The sequence below is a fragment of the Triticum dicoccoides genome, chromosome 4A, assembly GCF_002162155.2.
Source record: "Triticum dicoccoides isolate Atlit2015 ecotype Zavitan chromosome 4A, WEW_v2.0, whole genome shotgun sequence".
NCBI lineage: Eukaryota > Viridiplantae > Streptophyta > Magnoliopsida > Poales > Poaceae > Triticum > Triticum dicoccoides.
This window is the reverse complement of record NC_041386.1, coordinates 423,505,813-423,531,152: the sequence shown is the minus strand read 5'-3', so window position 1 is coordinate 423,531,152 and position 25,340 is coordinate 423,505,813.

Sequence of the window (25,340 nt, the reverse complement as noted above, 5' to 3'; positions counted from 1 at the left end):
TATCCGTTTATTATTGGGTCTAACACCAAGGCAGCCAATCCTTCATGTCGGATGCTTGTCGGGTGATCCTTGCGATCGAAAGTGATCGGGCAGGCCAACCAGGGGGTGAACTTGGGGGTGACAGGCTCTACGGCGCGTATGTCTTAGAGTGCATGTTTGCTTCTCCTCTTCGTCACATGGATCATGTTTACTGTTTTAACCTCTAGTGGGAATTTTTCTGTCCTCCAGTGCTTTGCTGGCGAGGTTTGTCTTCGTCTTCGCTTGGTGTCCCTCCCCCCCTTGTGTTTGGCGTTAAGCTTATCGGCGTGCTTGAAGACCCAGCATTCTCTGTGGGTGTGACTTGCAGGTTTATCGGGGGTGCCATGAATCTGACATAGTTTTTCTAGGATCTTGTTTAGGCTAGACGGTCAATCTCTGCTGCCTTTGAAAGGCTTTTTCCGCTGACCTGGTCGAGAGCCCCTGAATCCAGCGTTTACCATCGTATTGTCTGGGCTATCTTCTTTATTGTGACGCTTGCTTTCACTGCGTCGTGGTTTTCCATTGCCATCCCTGACTTCAGATGTGCTTGGGTCACTGGTGCTACTGCGGGCTAACCATCTATCTTCACCTGCGCAAAAGCGGGTCATGAGGCTTGTCAGGGCTGCCATTGTTCTCGGTTTTTCTTGGCCGAGGTGTCTGGTGAGCCATTCGTCTCGGACGCTGTGTTTGAAAGCTTCTAAGGCTTCAGCGTCCGGACAGTCCACGATTTGGTTCTTCTTAGTGAGAAACATGTTCTAAAGCTTTCAGGCTGACTCTCCGGGCTATTGAATTATATGACTTAAATCGTCTGCATCCGGAGGTCGGACATAGGTCCCTTGAAAATTAGCCCAAAAAGCATCCTCGAGCTCCTCCCAACTTCCAATTGAGTTTTCGGGGAGGCTTTTCAGCCAGTGCCGAGCTGGTCCTTTAAGATTGAGGTGCAAGTACTTGATGGCATGGAGATCGTCTCTGCGAGCCATATGTATATGAAGGATGAAGTCCTCAATCCAGACCCTAGGGTCTGTGGTCCCGTCGTACGCCTCTATGTTCACTGGTTTGAATCCTTCTGGGAATTCGTGGTCCAGCACCTCATCGGTGAAACATAGGGGGTGTGCGGCACCCCTATGTTTGGATGTATCATGGCGTTCGGATGATTGTATTATTCGGTTTTGATTTTGTGCCGGAGCGCGCTTCCTAGATCCATAGATGGATCTGGTCATACTGGATTTTTGGTGCAAGTCCTCACGTAGATCGTGTGTTGACTTATGTGCGACCTTGTTAGCCGCTCTATCGCGGTCATAAGGTGGTTGATCCGGTCGGTTGGCCGTTTTATTTTTCGGCTGTGTGGGCTCTAAGGCCTCATCGTCAAATTCAGGTAATAGCTTGCACTTTGGATAGCTCTTTTTGTGGTAACTTCCACCATACTTTTCTTTGTTGTCGAGCACTTTGTTCCACCTGCTGTTGAGCGTATTTTGTGCGGCCTTAAGCCTTTGCTTCTGCTTCTTCAGACTCCTCGCTGTGGAAATAAGCCTTCTGTGGAGGTTCTCATGCTCCAAGTGCGTTTCCTGGACGATGTGTGCATTTTCGTCCGGACTGTTTTCCTCCCTAGAGGGGGTTTGCTGAGGTTTATCCTCGGCGTCGCCGTGTTCGGACATCGGATCCGTACTATGTTCGCCGTTTGCAGTTTCATCGTGCTCTGTCGCTGGGTCGATGTGGTCGTTGTTTCCTGTAGAGTCGATTGGAGTATTCTTTTCTCTAGCGCCATTATCGTTGTTTTTGCCGAGGCGGGATTTTGAGTGGCGCCTACACTGACGCTTTGATTGCTTCTCAAGGGAGCTATTCTTTGCTAGATCCTACCGTTCTTCATCATTATTTTCTTTGGGAGTATCCACCATGTATATGTCATGTGGTGGAGTGGTTGTCCAGTGCCCTATGGGTACTGGTTCCTTTTCCTCTCCTGCGTCGTCGTCCATGCCGTCGATGTCTTCGGAGTCGAAATCGAGCATGTCGGTTAGATCGTCGACAGTGGCTACTAAGTGGGTGGTGGGTGGGCAGCGAATTTCTTCGTCGTCTGCATCCCATTCTAGCCGGACATAGTTCGGCCAAGGTTCTCCTGACAAGGAGAGAGACCTTAATGAATTTAGCACATTGCCGAAAGGCGAGTGCTGAAAGATATCCGTGGAGGTGAACTCCAAGATTGGCGCCCAATCGGATTCGATAGGCACGGATGCAGGCGGCTTGGAGTCCGTGGCCGGAGACGAATCCAGTGGTTCGGCAACACGGCTCTCGTAAGGGGTGAAGTCAGTATTTGGCTCCATCGCCACTGAGAGTGCGGCCTCCATGGCGGGGTCTATCCCTCCATCCTCGGATTGCGCGATTTTCTTTGGATTGAGGGCCGGAGTAGTTGCAGATGTGACCTCCCGAACAGTTTCCGACGGCAGAGTTATGCCATGCTCGTCGTGATTGTGCGGCACACCTGACATGGGCTCGAATCCGTCGAAGATCAAGTCACCTCGGATGTCGCAGTGTAGTTTAATTTTCCGAACCTGACCTGATAGCCAGGGGCATAGCTCTCAATCTGCTCCAGATGGCCAAGTGAATTGCCCGCAGTGCGAAGCCGCCGAATACGAAGATCTGTCCGGGGAGGAAAACCTCACCCTAGACCACATCGTTACCGATGATCGAAGGGGACATCGAGCCTTACGGTGATGGCATAGTGGAACTCTCAATGAAACACCAATGTCGGTGTCAAAACCGGCGGATCTCGGTAGGGGTCCCGAACTGTGCATCGAAGGAGGATGGTAATAGGAGGCAGGGGACATGATGTTTACCTAGGTTCGGGCCCTCTTGATGGAGGTAATACCCTACATCCTGCTTGATTGATCTTGATGATATGAGTACTACAAGAGTTGATCTACCACGAGATCGTAGAGGCTAAACCCTAGAAGCTAGCCTATGGTATGATTGTTGTTGACCTACGGACTAAACCCTCCGGTTTATATAGACACCGGAGGGGGCTAGGGTTACACAGAGTCGGTTACAAGGGAGGAGATCTACATATCCATATTGCCAAGCTTGCCTTCCACGCCAAGGAAACTCCCATCCGGACACGGGACGAAGTCTTCAATCTTGTATCTTCATAGCCAACAGTCCGGCCAAAGGATATAGTCCGGCTGTCCGGAGACCCCCTAATCCAGGACTCCCTCAAACGCCAAAAGTATGAAACAATTGCTTGGCTTGTTATCGGGGTTGTGCATGATTTAAATATTTTGTAGGGATAACTTTCTTTGGCCATGTTATTTTGAAGAGACATAATTGCTTAGTTAGTATGCTTGAAGTATTATTATTTCTATGTCAATATTAAACTTTTTCTTGAATCTTTCGGATCTGAATATTCATACCACAATTAAGAGAATTACATTGAAATTATGCCAAGTAGCATTCCACATCAAAAATTCTGTTTTTATCATTTACCTACTCGAGGACGAGCAGAAATTAAGCTTGGGGATGCTTGATACGTCTCCAACGTATCTATAATTTTTTATTGTTCCATGCTATATTATATCATGTTTTGGACATTATTGGGCTTTATTATACATTTTTATATTATTTTTGGGACTAACATATTAACCGGAGGCCCAGCCCAGAATTGCTGTTTGTTTGCCTATTTTAGAGTTTCGCGGAAAAAGAATATCAAACGGACTCCAAACGGAATAAAACCTTCAGGAATGTGATTTTCGGAACAAACATGATCCAGAGGACTTGGACCCTATGTTAAGAAATCAACCAGTTGGGCACGAGGTAGGGGGGGCGCCTACCCCCTCCCCAGGCACGCCCTCCACCCTCATGGGGCCCATGTTGCTCCACCGACGTACTTCTTCCTCCTATATATACCTACGTACCCCCAAACTACCAGACACGGAGCGAAAACCCTAATTCCACCGCCGTAACTTCTTTTATACGTGAGATCCCATCTTGGGGCCTTTTCCGGAGCTCCGCCGGAGGGGGCATCGATCACAAAGGGCTTCTGCATCAACACCATAGCCTCTCCGATAAAGTGTGAGTAGTTTACTTTAGACCTTCGGGTCCATAGTTATTAGCTAGATGGCTTCTTCTCTCTTTTTGGATCTCAATACAAAGTTCTCCCCCACTCTTGTGGAGATCTATTCAATGTAACCTTATTTTGCGGTGTGTTTGTTGAGATCGATGAATTGTGGGTTTATGATCAAGTTTATCTATGAACAATATTTGAATCTTCTCTGAATTCTTTTTTGTATGATTGGTTATCTTTGCAAGTCTCTTCGAATTATCAGTTTGGTTTGGCCTACTAGATTGATCTTTCTTGCAATGGGATAAGTGCTTAGCTTTGGGTTCAATCTTGCGGTGTCCTTTCCCAGTGACAGTAGGGGCAGCGAGGCACGTATTGTATTGTTGCCATCGAGGATAACAAGATGGGGTTTATTTCATATTGCATGAGTTTATCCCTCTACATCATGTCATCTTGCTTAAAGCGTTAGTCTGTTCTCTTGAACTTAATACTCTAGATGCATGCTGGATAGCGGTCGATGTGTGGACTAATAGTAGTAGATGCAGGCAGGAGTTGGTCTACTTGTCTCGGACGTGATGCCTATATACATGATCATACCTAGATATTCTCATAATTGTGCTCAATTGTGTCAATTGTTCAACAGTAATTTGTTTACCCACCGTAATATTATGCTCTCGAGAGAAGACACTAGTGAAACCTATGGCCCCCGGGTCTATTTACCATCATATTAATCTTCTGTCAACAAGCTATTTCTTTTTTCGTTTACTTTGCTTTCTTTCCTTTGCATCTTTATCATAAAAATACCAAAAATATTATCTTATCATATCTATCAGATCTCACTTTCGTAAGTGACCGTGATGGGATTGAAAACCCCTTTATTGCGTTGGTTGCGATGATTTTATTTGTTTGTGTAGGTGCAAGGGACTCGTGTGTGGCCTCCTACTGGATTGATACCTTGGTTCTCAAAAACCGAGGGAAATACTTACGCTACTTTGCTGCATCACCCTTTCCTCTTCAAGGGAAAACCAACGCAGTGCTCAAGAGGTAGCAAGAAGGATTTCTGGCGCCGTTGCCGGGGAGTCTACGCAAAAGTCAACATACCAAGTACCCATCACAAACCCTTATCTCCCGCATTACATTATTTGCCATTTGCCTCTCGTTTTCCTCTCTCCCACTTCACCCTTGCCATATTATTCGCCCTCTCTCTCCATCCTCCCTCTCTTTCTCTATTTGCTCGTCTCTTGTTTGCTTGTGTGTTGGCTTGCTTGCTTGTTATGATGGCTCAAGATAATACCAAATTGTGTGACTTTACTAATACCAACAACAATGATTTTATTAGCACTCCGATTGCTCCTCTTACCGACGCTGAATCTTGTGAAATTAATGCTGCTTTGTTGAATCTTGTCATGAAAGATCCGTTTTCCGGCCTTCCTAGTGAAGATGCCGCTACCCATCTAAAAACCTTTGTTGATTTGTGCAATATGCAAAAGAATAAAGATGTGGACAATGATATTTTTCAATTGAAGCTATTTCTTTTTTCGCTTAGAGATCATGATAAAGCTTGGTTTTCGTCTTTGCCTAAAAATAGTATTGATTCATGGAATAAGTGCAAAGATGCTTTTATCTCTAAGTATTTTCCTCCCACTAAGATCATCTCTCTTAGAAACAATATTATGAATTTTAAGCAACTTTATCATGAACATGTTGCACAAGTTTGGGAGAGGATGAAATTAATGATACGTAATTGCCTTACACATGGTTTGAATTTATGGATGATTATACAAAAAATTTATGCCGGATTGAATTTTGCTTCTAGAAATCTTTTAGATTCGGCTGCGGGAGGCGCTTTTATGGAAATCACTTTAGGAGAAGCTACTAAACCCCTAGATAATATTATGGTTAATTATTCTCAATGGAACACTTAAAGATCTACTAATAAGAAAGTGCATGCGATAGAAGAAATTAATGATTTGAGTGGAAAGATGGATGAACTTATGAAATTATTTGCTAATAAAAGTGTTTCTTCTGATCCTAATGATATGCCTTTGTCTACTTTAACTGATAATAATAAAGAATCTATGGATGTGAATTTTGTTGGTAGGATTTTGACATGGGAGGAGTCCGTTAAGAGAGACCTGAAGGATTGGAGTATCGACAAAGAGCTAGCTATGGACAGGGGTGCGTGGAAGCTTGCTATCCATGTGCCAGAGCCATGAGTTGGTTGCGAGATCTTATGGGTTTCACCTCTAGCCTACCCCAACTTGTTTGGGACTAAAGGCTTTGTTGTTGTTGTTGTTGTTGTTGTTGAATAATTTTGGTAACAACGCGTATAGAGGAAACTTTAATCCTAGGCCGTATACTAGTAATTCCTCTAATAATTATGGTAATTCCTACAATAATTCTGATGGTAATTTTAATAAGATACCCTCCGATTTTGAATCTAATATTAAAGAATTTATTACTTCGCAAAAGAATTTCAATGCTTTGATTGAAGAAAAATTGCTTAAGATTGATGAATTGGCTAGGAACGTTGATAGAATTTCTCTTGGTGTTGATTCTTTGAAACTTAGATATATTCCACCTAAGCATGATATCAATGAGTCTCTCAAAGCCATCAGAATTTCCATTGATGAGTGCAAAGAAAGAACCGCTAGGATGCGTGCTAAGAAAGATTACTTTATAAAAGCGTGTTCTTCTAGTTTCCATGATAATAAAGATGAAGATCTAAAAGTTATTGTTGAGTCCCCTATTAAATCTTTGTTTTTCAATATGAATCTTGATAATTATGGGACTGAATATGATCCAACTTTACCTAGAAGGTGTTCCAAAAATTCGGAGTCTTTAGATCTTGATGCTAAAATTCTTAAAAGTGGGATTGAAGAGGTCAAAACTTTAAATATCAATGAACCCACTATTTTGGATTTCAAGGAATTTAATTAAGATAATTGCTCTTTGAAAGATTGTATTTCCTTGTTGCAATCCGTGCTAAATTCTCCTCATGCTTATAGTCAAAATAAAGCCTTTACCAAACACTTGATGCTTTCATGCAATCTTACGACGAAAAACTTGAGTTGGAAGTTTCTATCCCTAGAAAACTTTATGATGAGTGGGGACCTACTATTAAAATTAAAATTAAAGATCATGAATGCTATACTTTGTGTGATTTGGGTGCTAGTGTTCCCATGATTCCAAAGACTTTGTGTGATTTGCTAGGTTTCCGTAATTTTGATGATTGCTCTTTAAACTTGCACCTTGCGGATTCCACTATTAAGAAACCTATGGGAAGAATCAATGATGTTCTTATTGTTGCAAATAGGAATTATGTGCCCGTGGATTTTATTGTTCTTGACATAGATTGCAATCCTTCATTTCCTATTATTCTTGGTAGACCTTTTCTTAGAACGATTGGTGCAATTATTGATATGAAGGAAGGGAATATTAGATTCTAATTCGCGTTAAGGAAAGGCATGGAATACTTCCCTAGAAATAAAATTAAATTACCATACGAATCTATTATGAGAGCCACTTATGGATTGCCTACCAAAGATGGCAATACCTAGATCTATCCTTGCTTTTATGCCTAGCTAGGGCGTTAAATGATAGCGCTTGTTGGGAGGCAACCGATTTTTATTTTTATTCCTTGCATTTTGCTCCTGTTTAGCAATAAATAATTTATCTAGCCTCTGTTTTGGTTGTGTTTTTTTGTGTTTAATTAGTGTTTGTGCCAAGTAGAACCGTTGGGAAGACTTGGGGAAAGTCTTTTTAATCTTGCTGTAAAAAACAGAAACTTTAGCGCTCACGAGAATTACTTCCATTTTTATTTGGAAACTTAAATTTAATTAATTATTTTTCCAGATAATTAATAGATAAATTCCTCACCTCCAGCAATTTCTTTTAGAATTTTTGGGGTTCCAGAAATTGCGTTAGCTATAGATTACTATAGACTGTTCTGTTTTTGACAGATTCTGTTTTTCGTGTGTTGTTTGCTTATTTTGGTGAATCTATGTCTAGTAAAATAGTTTATAAACCATAGATAAGTTGGAATACAGTAGGTTTAACAAGAATATAAATAAAGAATGATTTCATTACAGTACCTTGAAGTGGTGTTTTGTTTTCTTTCGCTAACGGAGCTCACGAGATTTTCTACTTTAAGTTTTGTGTTGTGAAGTTTTCAAGTTTTGGGTGAAATATTTGATGGATTATGGAAAAAGGAGTGGCAAGAGCCTAAGCTTGGGGATTCCCATGGCACCCCAAGATAATCTAAGGACACCTAAAATCCCAAGCTTGGGGATGCCCCGGAAGGCATCCCCTCTTTCGTCTACTTCCATCGGTAACTTTACTTGGAGCTATATTTTTATTCACCACATGATATGTGCTTTGCGTGGAGCGTCTTGTATTATTTGAGTCTTTATTTATTAGTTTTCCACAATCATCCTTGCTGTACACACCTTTTGAGAGAGACACACATGATTCGGAAATTGTTAGAATACTCTATGTGCTTCACTTATATCTTTTGAGTTATATAGTTTTTGCTCTAGTGCTTCACTTATATCTTTTAGGGCACGGTGGTGGATTTGTTTTATAGAAACTATTGTTCTCTCATGCTTCACTTAGATTATTTTGAGAGTCCTACAAAACAGCGTGGTAATTTTCTTTAATTATGTTAGGCATTCAAGATTAAAAATAAATAAAAATTCTTATGAGTGTGTTGAATACTATGAGAAGTTTGATACTTGATAAATGTTATGAGATATGGAGATGGTGATATTAGAGTCGTGCTACTTGAGTACTTGTGAATTTGAGAAATTCTTGTGTTGAAGTTTTTGATTCCCGTAGCATGCACGTATGGTGAACCATTATGTGATGAAGTCGGAGCATGATTTATTTACTGATTGTCTTCCTTATGAGTGGCAGTCAGGGACGAGCAATGGTCTTTTCCTACCAATCTATCCCCCTAGGAGCATGCGCGTAATGCTTTGTTTCAATAACTAATAAATTTTTGCAATAAGTATGTGAGTTCTTTATGACTAATGTTGAGTCCATGGATTATACGCATTCTCACCCTTCCACCATTGCTAGCCTCTCTAATACCGCACACTTTTCGCCGGTATCATACACCCACCATATACCTTCCTCAAAACAACCACCATACCTACCTATCATGGCATTTCCAGAGCCATTCGGAGATATATTTCCATGCAACTTTCCACCTTTACGTTACTATGACACGCTTCATCATTGTCATATTGCTTTGCATGATCATGTAGTTGACATTGTATTTGTGGCAAAGCCATGGTTCATAATTCTTTCATACATGTCACTCTTGATTCGTTGCATATCCCGGTACACCGCCAGAGGCATTCACATAGTCATATTTTGTTCTAAGTATTGAGTTGTAAGTAAATAAAAGTGTGATGATCATCATTTTTAGAGCATTGTCCCAAGTGAGGAAAGGATGATGGAGACTATGATTCTCCCACAAGTCCGGATGAGACTCCGGACTAAAAAAAGAGGCCATAAAAAAAGATAGAAGGCCCAAATAAAAAAATGAGAGAAAAATTGAGAAGGGACAATGGTAGTATCATTTTTCCACACTTGTGCTTCAAAGTAGCACCATGATCTTCATGATAGAGAGTCTCCTATGTTATCACTTTCATATACTAGTGAGAATTTTTCATTATAGAACTTGGCTTGTATATTCCAATGATGGGCTTCCTCAAAATGCCCTAGGTCTTCGTGAGCAAGCAAGTTGGATGCACACCCACTTAGTTCTTTTTGTTGAGCTTTCATATATTTATAGCTCTAGTGCATCCGTTGCATGGCAATCCCTGCTCACTCACATTGATACGCCTAGTTGATGTGAGACTATCTTCTCCCTTTTTTTTCTTCTCCACAACCACCAGTCTATTCCACATATAGTGCTATGTCCATGGCTCATGCTCATGTATTGCATGAAGATTGAAAAAGTGTGAGAACACCAAAAGTATGAAACAATTGCTTGGCTTGTCATCAGGGTTGTGCATGATTTAAATACTTTATGTGGTGAAGATGGAGCATAGCCAGACTATATGATTTTGTAGGGATAACTTTCTTTGGCCATGTTATTTTGAAGAGACATAATTGCTTAGTTAGTATGCTTGAAGTATTATTATTTCTATGTCAATATTAAACTTTTGTCTTGAATCTTTCAGATCTGAATATTCATAGCACAATTAAGAGAATTACATTGAAATTATGCCAAGAAGCATTCCACATCAAAAATTCTATTTTCATCATTTACCAACTCGAGGACGAGCAGAAATTAAGCTTGGGGATGCTTGATACGTCTCCAACGTATCTATAATTTTTGATTGTTCCATGATATATTATATCCTGTTTTGGACATTATTGGGCTTTATTATACATGTTTATATTATTTTTGGGACTAACCTATTAACTGGAGGCCCAGCCCAGAATTGTTGTTTTTTTGCCTATTTCAGAGTTTCGCAGAAAAAGAATATCAAACGGAGTCCAAACAGAATAAAACCTTCGGGAACGTGATTTTCGAAACGAACATGATCCAGAGGAATTGGACCCTACGCCAAGAAATCAACCAGGAGGGCACGAGCTAGGGGGCGCGCCTACCCCCCCCCCCCCAGGCACGCCCTCCACCCTCATGGGGCCCACGTTGCTCCACCGACGTACTTCCTCCTCCTATGTATACCTACGTACCCCCAAACTACCAGATACGGAGCCAAAACCCTAATTCCACCATCGTAACTTCTTGAATCCGTGAGATCCCATCTTGGGGCCTTTTCCGGAGCTCGGTCGGAGGGGGCATCGATCACGGAGGGCTTCTACATCAACACCATAGCCTCTCCGATGAAGTGTGAGTAGTTTACTTCAGACCTTCGGGTCCATAGCTATTAGCTAGATGGCTTCTTCTCTCTTTTTGGATCTCAATACAAAGTTCTCCCCCTCACTTGTGGAGATCTATTCGATGTCATCTTCTTTTGTGGTCAGTTTGTTGAGACCGATGAATTGTGGGTTTATGATCAAGTTTATCTATGAACAATATTTGAATCTTCTCTGAATTCTTTTATGTATGATTGGTTATCTTTGCAAGTCTCTTCAAATTATCAGTTTGGTTTGGTCTACTAGATTGATCTTTCTTGCAATGGGAGAAGTGGTTAGCTTTGGGTTCAATCTTGCGGTGTCCTTTCCCAGTAACAGTAGGGGCAGCAAGGCACGTATTGCATTGCTGCCATCGAGGATAACAAGATGGGGTTTATTTCATATTGCATGAGTTTATCCCTCTACATCATGTCATCTTGCTTAAAGCGTTACTCTATTCTCTTGAACTTAGTACTCTAGATGCATGCTGGATAGCGGTCGACGTGTGGAGTAATAGTAGTAGATGCAGGCCAGAGTCGGTCTACTTGTATCGGACGTGATGCCTATATACATGATCATACCTAGATATTCTCATAACTATGCTCAATTCTGTCAATCGCTCAACAGTAATTTGTTTACCCGCCGTAAAATTTATGCTCTCGAGGGAAGCCACTAGTGAAACCTATGCCCCCCAGGTCTATTTACCATCATATTAATCTTCTGTAACCAAGCTATTTATTTTTCCGTTTATTTTGCTTTCTTTACTTTGCATCTTTATCATAAAAATACCAAAAATATTATCTTATCATATATATCGGATCTCACTTTCGTAAGTGACCGTGAAGGGATTGACAACCCCATTATTGCGTTGGTTGCGAGGAGTTTATTTGTTTGTGTAGATGGAACAGACTCGTGCGTGGCCTCCTACTAGATTCCTAGCTTGGTTCTCAAAAACTGAGGGAAATACTTACGCTACTTTGCTGCATCACCCTTTCCTCTTCAAGGGAAAACCAACGCAGTGCTCAAGAGGTAGCACGCATCGACCGAGGCCACAGGCTATTGGGGCCTGTGGCGTTCCACACCTGACCCTTGGCTTCGTCTCGAAGCCAAGCCCGAGCGCGCCTTGGGCCCGGGGGCTACTATCGGCATTCTGGGAATAGGGGTCCCCAGACTTGCCTGCCAGCGGCCCACGGCGTGGCTTTGCTGGCAGGCCTGTACATCCCATCTTCATCAACAAGGAATCAAGACCCTCGCGGGGGGCCAAGCCTCGCGAGGCGGATGACACAAGACCTCCATAGGAGCGCCCTCGCCAGGATGCCTCGTGAGGGACGGAGAGGTTCTCATGACATGATCCATGACGATCGAGACCAGGAGGGCGCCCGTGCACGCAGCGTCCTTGTTTCCTCTTTGGTGCTAAGGTGCAAGCGCAGGCGTGGAGTACTGAGGCATCAAGAAAAGGTTTCCATATTGGTGCAATGAGACCAAGACCAGAAGACGTCAAGACGGGGGTCACCATGGAGCCCAGGACGGCATCACCACCAAAACCTTTGGCAGGCGAAGAACACCTTTTGTTAGGATAGCTTTTACTAGCTGTCCCCTTTCAAATTGGCCGTTGTTGGCCCCCTTCCGCTCAATATTTGGGGAGAGGACCAGGGCCTCTATAAATAGGACTAGCACCACCATAGGCGGGAGAGGACGAAAGGATCAAGTTCATCCTCAGCCACACAAGTGCACCAAGCACAAGAACACCTCAACCTCAGGAGGTTGTTCTTCCCCTTGTAATATCCATCCTTAGCCCAAGAGGCAATCCACCACCACCACACTGGAGTAGGGTATTCCACCACAACGATGGCCCGAACCAGTATAAATCTTGTGTCCTTTGTGTTGTGAGTTCCTCAAGTTAGTTCATGAGATCTAGGCTAAGATAGGACATGGATCGATAGGGGGAGATCTTCGCGCGCACCCCAGTGTTCGAACCTTAAGGGTTTTGCTGGAACCCGTGATCATACATGCTTAAAGGGTTTGGAGATCTGAACATAGTTTGTCCGTTGCATAGGAGGAGAGGTATCCTCAACTTGCTCCTCCACAAGTGTCGCCAGGTGGGTGATAGGTGGGGACCTGATTTCCCTCTGATCGGGTTTAAGCCCAATCAGATCATAATCTATTACGACCCCGAGGGCGGCAATGCAATCTAGCAGTTTGTTCAAAGATGAGATATCTACCGGATCCATCTTATCAACATTTCAGGGTCGATGCGGAGATGATTTTTGGCGATCTGGGAGACCGCCTTGGGCTTAATGGCTGGGCGGGCGCCCATAGGAAAACTACTAAGCTGGATGATCTTCCCAGGAGCTAGGGCCCTTCCAAAGGTGATTTTGTCGTTGACGACAAGGCGAGCCACCGATCCTTCTATCAACAACACAGAGGAACTCTAAATGAAAGCACCAATGTCGGTATCAAAACCGGCCGATCTCGGGTAGGGGGTCCCAAACTGTGTGTCTGTGGATCAAAGGTAACAGGAGACAGGGGACACGATGTTTACCCAGGTTCGGGCCCTCATAATGGAGGTAATACCCTACTTCCTATTTGTCTGACTTTGATGAGTATAGGGGTTGCAAGAGTTGATCTACCTCAAGATCATAATTGCTAAACCCTAGATGTCTAGCCTATGTGATTTGTGTTAGCCTCTATGGACTAAACCCTTTGATTTATATAGACACCCGAGGGGCCTAGGGATGTACAAAGTCGGTTAACAGAGAAACGAAACTACACATCTGGTCGTCAAGCTTGCCATCCATGCAAAGGGGAGTCCCATCCGGAAATGAGGGAAAGCCTTCTATCTTGTATCTTCACGGCCTATTAGTCCGGCCCATGCAACATAGTCCGGACACCCAAGGACCCCATAATCCAGGACTCCCTCAGGGTGCGCGAAGACCAGGTCCGAGGGACCTGGCAAGGTGGAGTACTACAGGCGTGACCTGAGTGTAGCCCCCGTGCCCAGCCCCCTCACACAACTCTCCCAAGGGGACAACCGCGCGGTGAGGCTGAGCACCGAGCCTGGCGGCTTGCCTGAGGTAGCCACCCTTAGTTGTTTATCACCAGCGCGGAGCATGGCGCTTCCGCTCTTGCACGGGCATAGCTGCTCCTCGACCGTGTCGACTGCCAGCCCGGAGCATGGTACTTCCGCTGGTACGTGAGTGGGAGCTCCCACTGAGGAGAGACTCCGAGGTGTGTACAACCCCGCCCTGACACGCGGCTTGCATGTCAGGGCTAGAGGAGGTGTGTATAGGCACTCGTGAGCCAACTCGGGACTCACCAGACCCTATCTCAAGGCGGGTTGCGCCTGAATTTGTCTTGGAACACTTGCGATAATCCTACGAGATGGTTAGGCAACCTGCGCTGAGTGAATCTCCTGAGACAGACCCAGGAGGTGATGTGAACGGGACCGGCCCACCAGACAGAGCTCAGCCGTTGGGTTTATCGACGCTGCAGGGATGGACCCGAGCACACACATCGTGCCTAGTCTTCTCGTGCGAAGGTCCTCAAGAAAGACAACCGGCGTGCGGCTCCCGAGATGACAAGGCACCGGGTCGCGCTCCCTTACTCATCCACCCACGATTAGCTCATGGGAGAACAAGGAACCAAGGACCATGGGAGGTGACGTGCACAGGAGCTGGCCCGCGAGCTAGAGCTCAGCCACTTGGATTTAGTGACACTGCAGGGACGGACCCAAGCACAGACACCGTGCCAGTCCTTAATTATGAGGTGGTCATGGGTGGGCTTGCAAGGTGTATGACGTTCATGGCGACGAAGCACCGGACAGGCAGATGATAATCATAAACCAATTCATGATCAAAGGTAAAGCCGGTTTTGATAGATGCAAGAAGGATACATGCCACAGGGATGGACCCGCGTGGCTTGGGGATAATGCAACCCGAGGGGCGCCCCCAACTGGACAAATCAAAAGATGTCGCTTGGCACCGTTGCTGAAGAGATGTTGGAGTAGCCAAAGACGCGTGTTGTAGAAGTCACTCCTCATGAGCCGCCCGGGGTCCTAAACCTCGGGGCTCTAGAGGCCCAGGGGGATCGTGAGGATCCATCACCATCTCCGCCAGGATCGCCTGGTGCCTGGCCTCATGAGGTGCCAGGAGGCCTCGCATGTGGCGTTGATGCACAGCAGCCCTGTTCAACAAGCCAAAAGGCATGCAGACATAGCTGTGAGGCAGGCCCTCACATTGGCCAACATGGGACAGCCAGAAGAGCTCCTGAGATGCGGCCCTGTTGAGCCCAGGGATGTTGACGCATGCGCACAGCTCACTGTCCTCGCCGGGGCAGGGAGCTGCGCTAGGTGGCGGGCAACGGTCGCCCCGCATAGCTCTTGCCCCCTGAAGCTCCTCGGTTTCATTGTTCATGAACTCCTGAGCGCCTGGCGCATTGCGCCCTGCGCTTTCCTCACGGAAGCACGCGTTGAAGCACGCCTCCACGTGGTGCCCGAACACCCCCTCGTGACGCTAGTCAAATCGGAGGCCCTCTAGAGGAGAGCCCCCGAGCCCAGCCTGAGGGGGGCGCCAGGTGCGCCTTCCTATGCGAGAGGGAAGGCGCCCCGTCAATGGGCATTGAGCTTGAGGTAGCCCCGCCGGGCGCCCCGCCCTCCTGAGGTCCTTGGCGGAGCAGCAGCTTCTTCTTCTTGGGGACAGCCTCAGGAGGGTAGACAGTGCCCTCGTTGTCTGGGTCCTCGACCGTCGCAACCTAGTAAGCGTTCTCAAGAGAGCACATCGCGTCCTTCTTCTCGCAGGCGACCGTGATGACGCCGCAGCTTTGTGGCATCTTGATTACATTGTAGCCATGGTGGGTCACTGCCATTAACTTGGCCAGGGACGGATACCCGAGGATGACGTTGTATGGGAGGCGAATGTGGGCGACGTCGAAGTCGATGAGCTCAGTGCCGTAGTTGTCATGGGTGCCGAAGGTGACAGGGGGCGGATCTGCCCTATCGGGGTGGTGGAGCCGTCGGTCACTCCTGAGAAAAACTTGGTGGGCTGCAGCTGGTCGTAGGGCACTTGGAGGCGGTCGAACTTCTCGACGGAAAGGACATTGAGTCCTGCATCGCCATCGATGAGTATATGAGCATTGCCCCTTTTTTGGCCTTTCTTTTTTTGGCATTTATTTTTTTGGGGACAATGCTCTATTAATGATGATCATCACACTTCTATTTATTTACAACTCAATGATTACAACTTGATACTAGAACAAAGTATGACTCTATATGAATGCCTCCGGCGGTGTACCGGGATGTGCAATGAATCAAGAGTGACAAGTATGAAAGAATTATGAATGGTGGATTTGCCACAAATACTATGTCACCTACATGATCATGCTAAGCAATATGATAATGATGGATGTGTCATGATGAACTAGATGGTGGAAAGTTTCAAGGCAATATATCTTAGAATGGCTATGGAAATGCCATAATAGGTAGGTATGGTGGCTGTTTTGAGGAAGGTATATGGTGGGTTTATGGTACCGGTGAAAGTTGCGTGGTACTAGAGAGGCTAGCAATGGTGGAAGGGTGAGAGTGTGTATAACCCATGGACTCAACATTAGTCATAAAGAACTCACATACTTATTGCAAAAATCTATTAGTCATCGAAACAAAGTACTACGCGCATGCTCCTAGGGGGATAGATTGGTAGGAAAAGACCATCGCTCGTCCCCGACCGCCACTCATAAGGAAGACAATCAATAAACACCTCATGCTCCGACTTTGTTACATAACGGTTCACCATACGTGGATGCTACGGGAATCACAAACTTCAACACAAGTATCTCTTAAATTCACAACTAATCAACTAGCATGACTCTAATATCACCATCCTCATATCTCAAAACAATCATCAAGTACCAAACTTCTCTTAGTATTCAACACACTCATAAGAGAATTTTATTATTCTTGAATACCTAGCATATTAGGATTTTAAGCAAATTACCATGATATTAAGACTCTCAAAATAATCTAAGTGAAGCATGAGAGTTCATCTATTTATTCAAAATAAAACTACCACCATGCTCTAAAAGATATAAGTGAAGCACTAGAGCAAATGACAAACTACTCCGAAAGATATAAGTGAAGATCAATGAGTAGTCGAATAATTATGCAACTATGTGAATACTCTCTAACATTTAATAATTTCAGATCTTGGTATCCTATTCAAACAGCAAGCAAAGCAAAATAAAATGACATCTAATAATAGAAAACATCATGTGAAGAAACAAAAACTTAGGATCAACCGAAACTAACCGATAGTTGTTGAAGAAGAAAGGTGGGATGCCGACCGGGGCATCCCCAAGCTTAGATGCTTGAGACTTCTTGAAATATTATCCTGGGGTGCCTTGGGCATCTCCAAGCTTGAGCTTTTGTGTCTCCTTAATTCCTCTCATATCACGGTCTCCCTAAATCTCAAAAGCTTCATCCACACAAAACTCAACAAGAACTCGTGAGATAAGTTAGTATAAACCATTGCAAAAACCTTATCATACTCTACTTTAGCAAATCACTAAAATGATTATTCTACATTGCATACTAAATGCCTCTGCATATTTAATAGTCCTATCCTCAAATAGAATCATTAAAGAAGCAAACATATGCAAACAATGCAAACATAACAGCAATCTGCCTAAACAGGATAGTCTGTAAAGAATGCTGCAACATCCATACTTACCTAGCTCAAAAAATTATGAAATAAAATTCCCACTGTAGTAAATTTATTATATCTTAATATGCAAAAAGTTTCAACATTTTATCACATTTTGACTTTTCTAGGGAATTATTGCAACAGCGGTAAACTTTCTGTTTTCAAACAGCAACATGTATACTTGTAACATAGGCATAGTGGAGGCTATCAATGCCACTTTTATTGAAATAAAAGATGAAAAACATTATTATAAATAACAGTAAGCAAATTCTAACAAAATAAATTGATGCTCCAAGAAAAACACATATCATGTGGAGAATAAAAATATAGCTCCAAGTAAAGTTACCGATGAACGAAGACAAAAGAGGGGATGCCTTCCGGGGCATCCCCAAGCTTAGGCTCTTGGCTATCCTTGAATATTACCTTGGGGTGCCTCGAGCATCCCCAAGCTTAGGTCTTGCCACTCCTTATTCCATAGTCCATCGAATCCTTACCCAAAACTTGAAAACTTCACAACACAAAACTTAATAGAAAACCCGTAAGCTCCGTTAGTATAAGAAAATAAATCACCACTTCAAGGTACTGTAATGAACTCATTCTTTATTTATATTGGTGTTAAACCTACTGTATTCCAACTTCTCTATGATTTATAAACTATTTTACTAGCGATAGATTCATCAAAATAAGTAAACAACACATGAAAAACAGAATCTGTCAAAAACAGAACAGTCTGTAGTAATCTGGATCAAACGTATACTTCTGGAACTCATAAAATTCTCAAATAAATTTCTGGACCTGAGGAATTTATCTATTAATCATCTTCAAAAAGAATTAACTAAATATCACTCTCCAAATAAAAGTGGAAGTAATTCTCGTGAGCGCTAAAGTTTCTGTTTTTTACAGCATGATCAACAAGACTCTCCCCAAGTCTTCCCAAAGGTTCTACTTGGCACAAACACTAATTAAAAGCATAAAACCACATCTAAGCAGAGGCTAGATGAAATATTTATTACTAAACAGGAACAAAAAGCAAGGAACACAAATAAAATTGGGTTGCCTCCCAACAAGCGCTATCGTTTAATGCCCCTAGCTAGGCATGATGATTTCAATGATGCTCACATAAAGGATAAGAATTGTAAAATAAAGAGAGAATCATGAAGAATATGACTAACCCACTTCCTATGCATAGGGATTTTGTGAGAAAAAAATTTATGGGAACAATAATCAACTTGCATAGGAAGGTAAAACAAGCATAACTTCAAAATTTTAAGCACATAGGGAGGAAACTTGATATTATTGCAATTCCTACAAGCATATATTCCTCCCTCATAATAATTTTCAGTAGCATCATGAATGAATTCAACAATATAACCAGAACCTAAAGCATTCTTTTCATGATCTACAAGCATAGAAAATTTACTACTCTCCACATAAGCAAAATTCTTCTCAATCGGAATAGTGGGAGCAAACTCAACATAGTAACTATCATGGGATTGAAAATTGAAATCAAGATGACAAGTTTCATTGTTATTATTATTCTTTAAAGCATACGTGTCATCACAATAATAATCATAGATAGGAGGCATGCTTTCATCATAATAAATTTGCTCATCAAAACTTAGGGGAAAAATATCATCTTCATCAAACATAGCTTCCCCAAGCTTGTGGCTTTGCATATCATTAGCATCATGGATATTCAAGGAATTCATACTAACAACATTGCAATCATGCTCATCATTCAAATATTTAGTGCCAAACATTTTATAGATTTCTTTTTCTAGCACTTGAGCACAATTATCCTTTCCATCATACTCACAAAAGATATTAAAAAGGTGAAGCGTATGAGACAAACTTAATTCCATTTTTTTGTAATCTTCTTTTATGAACTAAACTAGTGATAAAACAAGAAACTAAAAGACTCGATTGCAAGATCTAAAGATATACCTTCAAGCACTCACCTCCCCGGCAACGGCGCCAGAAAAGAGCTTGATATCTACTACACAACCTTCTTCTTGTAGACGTTGTTGGGCCTACAAGTGCACAGGTTTGTAGGACAGTAGCAAATTTCCCTCAAGTGGATGACCTAAGGTTTGTCAATCCGTAGGAGGCATGGGATGAAGATGGTCTCTCTCAAGCAACCCTGCAACCAAATAACAAAGAGTCTCTTGTGTCCCAACACACCCAATACAATGGTAAATTGTATAGGTGCACTAGTTCGTCGAAGAGATGGTGAAACAAGTGGTATATGGATAGTAGATAATAGCTTTTGTAATCTGAAATAATAAAAACAGCAAGGTAGCAAGTGATAAAAGTGAGCGTAAACGGTATTGCAATGTGTGGAAATAAGGCCTAGGGATCATACTTTCACTAGTGCAAGTCCCCTCAACAATACTAACATAATTGGATCACATAACTATCCCTCAACATGTAACAAAGAGTCACTCCAAAGTCACTAATAGCAGAGAATGAACGAAGAGATTATGGTAGGGTACGAAACCACCTCAAAGTTATTCTTTCCAATCAATCCGTTGGGATATTCCTATAAGTGTCACAAACAGCCCAAGAGTTCGTACTAGAATAACACCTTAAGACACAAATCAACCAAAACCCTAATGTCACCTAGATACTCCAATGTCACTTCAAGTATCCGTGGGCATGATTATATGATATGCATCACACAATCTCAGATTCATCTATTCAACCAAAACAAAGGACCTCAAAGAGTGCCCCAAAGTTCTACCGGAGAATCACGACGAAAACGTGTGCCAACCCCTATGCATAGGTTCATGGGCGGAACCCGCAAGTTGGTCACCAAAACATACATCAAGTGAATCATGTGATATCCCATTGTCACCACAGATATCCATGGCAAGACATACATCAAGTGTTCTCAAATCTTTAAAGACTCAATCCGATAAGATTACTTCAAAGGGGAAACTCAATTCATTACAAGAGAGTAGAGGGGGGAAGAAACATCATAAGATCCAAATATAATAGCAAAGCTTGTGATACATCAAGATTGTATCATCTCAAGAACACGAGAGAGAGAGAGAGATCAAACACATAGCTACTGGTACATACCCTCAGCCCCGAGGAAGAACTACTCCCTCCTCGTCATGGAGAGCTCCGGGATGATGAAGATGGACACCGGAGAAGGATTACCCCCTCCGGCAGGGTGCCGAAACGGGTCTAGATTGGTTTTTGGTGGCTACGGAGGCTTCTGGCGGTGGAACTCCCGATCTATCTTGCGTTCTGGAAGTTTTAGGTCACGTGGGTATATATGGGTGCAGGGAGGACGTCGGAGGAGCCACGGGGGTCCCACGAGACAGGGGGCGCACCCTAGGGGGGCGCCCCCACCCTCGTGAGCACCTCGTGTCTCCCCTGACGTGGGGTCCAAGTCCATCAGGTGTGTTTCCTTCCAGAAATAACTTCTCCAGTTGATTTCGTTCTGTTTCGACTCCGTCTGATATTCCTTTTCTTCGAAACACTGAAATAGGCATAAGACAACAAATCTTGGCTGGGCCTCTGGTTAATAGGTTAGTCCCAAAAGTAATATTAAAGTGGATAATAAAGCCCAATATTGCCCAAAATAGTAGATAATATAGCATGGAGCAATCAAAGATTATAGATACGTTGGAGACGTATCATTGCCTCGAGCTTGGGGAGGGTCGTGTTCACCTGGCACGCGAACTGCTTGAAGATGCGATGGGAGGCTGGGGCCTGAGCGTCGCCTAGGATGCAAGCGATGGCACGAGGCTCCTGGAAGCCCCCAACCCCCTCGTCCTGGTGATGGTCGTCGTTCCTTCTTGGTGGTGGCGGCAGCAGGGGAAGGACGGCATTGCCCCGAGGACGGTCCTCGCGAGACTGATCTCTCCACGCACCCTCACGAGGCTGGTTGCGCCATTCCTCATGGGGGTCGCGGCCGTCCCAGCGTCCTCCGCTTCGGGATCGTCCGCGGTCGTAGCCTCGATCATTTTGCTTTGGGTGTCGACCGAACCGCCCACCACAGATGGCCCTGAGTTCTTGACAGTCGTTGGTGTTGTCGCTGTGCATGTTGTGGAAGACAGAGAACGGGCGGCTGCCCTTGGATGGCCCTGGGTGGTCGCAGACTCGCTTCATTTCTGGCTCGGCCACGAGTACGGCTGGCCCTTTGCACTTCACGTACTTGGACTTGCTCTTCTTGTCTTCTGGGTCAGTCTCAGGGAGCTCGAGGAGGGAGAGGCGTCCCTCCTCAGCTCTCGCACACTTGGTTGCTGTGTTGAACATCTCCAGGGCCGTGCGCAAGTCCTCGTGTATGGCGAGATCCTCCTTCATCTTGAAGTCATGGACACCATCAGTGAATGCCGAGATGATGACCTCGTCCGACACCTTGGGGATCTTGAGGCGAAAACCGTTGGAGCGCTGGATATACTTCTGCAAGGTTTCTCCTAGCTGCTGCTTGATGTGTCACAGGTCATCCGCAGTGGGCGGGCGGTCGCGAGTGCCCTGAAAGTTGGAAACGAAACTCTCTCACATCTCATCCCAAGAAGAGATCGATTCCGCGAGGAGGTACAGGAGCCACGAGTCCGTGCCGTCTTTGAGGTCCACGGGAAACCAGTTCGCCATAACCTTCTTGTCACCATTTGCCGCCTCAATGCTCTGCTTGTAGAGCTGCAGGAACTCGGTAGGGTCGAGGGTGCCGTCGTAGCGTGGAGGCAGGTCAGGCTTGAACTTCCCAGGCCAGACGATGCTGCGCAACTACGGGATGAACGCGCGACATCCAGTCATGGTCACGGGAGCCCTCCGTGGAGTTGGAGACAGATCTTGGCGCTCGTGCGCCATCACCGTAGGCGGCGCACGGTCTTGACGTGGTGGTGCTTGGAGCGCACGCGCCGCTCCTTGTGGCTACTGCACCACCTGGCAGCTTTCCTCGTCGTGTGTCGATGCCTTGTGCGGCGGCTCGCACTGGGGAGCCTCGCGCCTTGGCTCGATGATGGCGTCCTGCCTGGGAGGTGAAGGAGGTGCTCCATGAGCCACGTCACCCGCGGCAGGCGGCGGGTGAGGCAGCGAGTGAAATGGTGCAGGAGACTCTCCGGCGGCGCTGACGAGCTTGCCGATGCCATCCAACCTGTCCTTGTAGAGTTCGTCAATGGGGCGGTAACGCAGGAGCTCGAGTGCCATCAGAAACGCGGCCTGCGCGTTCGCCAGCCCGCAACGAGCTTGAGACGACGAAGCGGCCGCCGGGGTCAGCGACGGGGTGGAGGTACATCCATCACGCCACACCGAGGGTTGCATCGATTAAGCCTACTACTCATGGGCCGCGGGGCCTATGGCAGCGTTGGCCGCAGGTGATGAGGAACAGCGAGGAGCACCATCGCCAGCGGGTGCAGTCTGGGCGGCGCGGGTAGCAAGGGCGGCCTGGCGCTCGGCACGAGCTCGACGAGCATCAGCCATGGGGACGGCAAAATGATGGCGAATTGACTAGAGGAAGAGAGGCTCCGACGTACACCTACCTGGCGCGCCAAATGTCAGATTTCGGGTTCCGCAGACCCTTGAGAGGTTCGAACTCTGGGGTGCATGTGAAAAAATCAACCTCCCCAGTCTGCCTACTCGCCAATCTCTCGGCCTAGCTCGATGAACAGGAAGGAAACGAGACACAACAGTTTACCCAGGTTTGGGCCACCTTGTGGTGTAAAACCCTACTCCTGCTTTGTGATGGATTGGCCTCGAGGGGCTAAGGATGAACTAGTACAGTGGGAGAACAACCTCAGGAGGAGGAGTGTTCTTGGGCTCGAGTGAGCTGGTGAGTGTGAGGATGGAATGGATTCGATCCGGTCCTATGGTGGTGGCTAAGTCCTATTTATAGTGGCCTTGGTCCTGAAAGTGCTAGTTATCGACTAGAGGGGGGTGAATAGGCGTTTTTTTTAAAGTCTTCATAACCTGGAAGTTTCAATGACAAGTAGTAGAAATGAACCCATTAACATGCAACAGAAGGTAGACTACACTAGGCAAGCCATAGTCAAGTATTCAATGAAGTGAAAGCACGAAGACTATTAGCAGCTAGGCAGTAAGGATCAGGATGGCAGATAGTATGAAGCCAATCAGGACAAGTAGTCACACAGTGAAGTTAAACAGATAATGCAAGAAGTCAATGACTTCACGAAGACAAACTGTATGTAAAAGAGAAGGATGAGATAGAACCAGTTGCTCGGTGAAGATGAAGGACTTGTTGGACCAGTTCCAGTTGTTGTGACAACTGTACATTTGGTTAGGGAGGTTGAGATTCAACTCAGAAGACCATGTCTTCACCTTATTCCCCTTGAGCTAAGGACACCCAGTCCTCGCCCAATCACTCAGGTAAGTCTTCAAGGTAGACTTCCAAACCTTCACAGACTTCATTCACCAGCGATCCACAATGACTCTTGGATGCTCAGATCGCAAGGCCTAACCGACTGGAGGATTCACAGTCCTCAAGTGTAACAAGTCTTCAGATCACACAGACAGAAGGACTTCAGTGATGCCTAACACTCTTTGGCTCTTAGTGTTTAGGGCTTTGTCCTCGCAAGGATTTCTCTCTCAAAGGCTTCGGAGGTGGGTTGCTCTCAAACGACAAAAGCCGTGAACTAACTCTGAGTAGCCACCAATTTATGGTGTAGGGGGTGGGCTATTTATAGCCACTAGGCAACCCGACCTGATTTGTCTGAAATGACCTTGGGTCACTTAGGAACTGACACATGTTCCAACGGTCAGATATCAAACACACGCGAAAGCTTGACTTGGGCTACAAGTAAAGCTGACTCATCCAGCTCTGGATAAGATTTTCTCTCATTTTCTTTGCTCAAAGACTTAGGATTTGGTCGAGCATCACTTTAGTCACTCTGAATTTGCTCACTTGGACCCCACTTAACAGTACGGTGGTTCCTATGACTCAACAAAGAAGAAAATGAAACTACGAAACAACTATGTCTTCGCGCTCCAAATACTTCATGCGATGTCTTCTCATGTCATAGTCTTCAATGTGAATATCTTCACATACCACCATTATCTTCAATGTCTTCACACATTTTTAGGGGTCATCTCCGGTAGGTAAACCGAATCAATGAGGGACTACTACCCGTTTTATCCTGCAATTCTCACAAACACATTAGTCCCTCAACCAGGTTTGTCGTCAATACTCCAAAACCAACTAGGGGTGGCACTAGATGCACTTACAGGTCCTCGTCCCAGATGAAGGAGGGATGGGATAACACAACGGCCAAATTCGAAGGGAGACAACTAGTACATGCTGTCCTAACAAAATTAGTCTCCTACTGCAAAAGCCTCTGGTCATGACGCTGCGGTGGGCTCGGCGATGACCTCCGTCCTGCCGTCCTGGCGGTCTTAGTCTTGTAGCACCAGAATGGAAACCTTTGGTTGATTCCTTCGGACTCTGCGTTTACACTTGCCTCCTTAGAACCAAAGAGGAAACTAGTACACTGCACCCGCCGGTGCCGACCTGGCCTCGGTCATCACGGCTCACGTCATCCGGTCCTCACAAGGTGAGGCTTGCATAGGAATCTCCGCTCCTAGGGAGCCAGCCTGAGGAGGCCGCTCCCCGTGGAGGTCTTGGTGTCGTCCGCCTCGCAAGGGTCTTGAGTTGAAGCTGGGCCATACCAGGCCATTGGAGAGCCATGCCGTGGGCCGCAGGCAGGCAAGTCTGGGTACCCCCGTTCCCAAAACACCGATAGTGT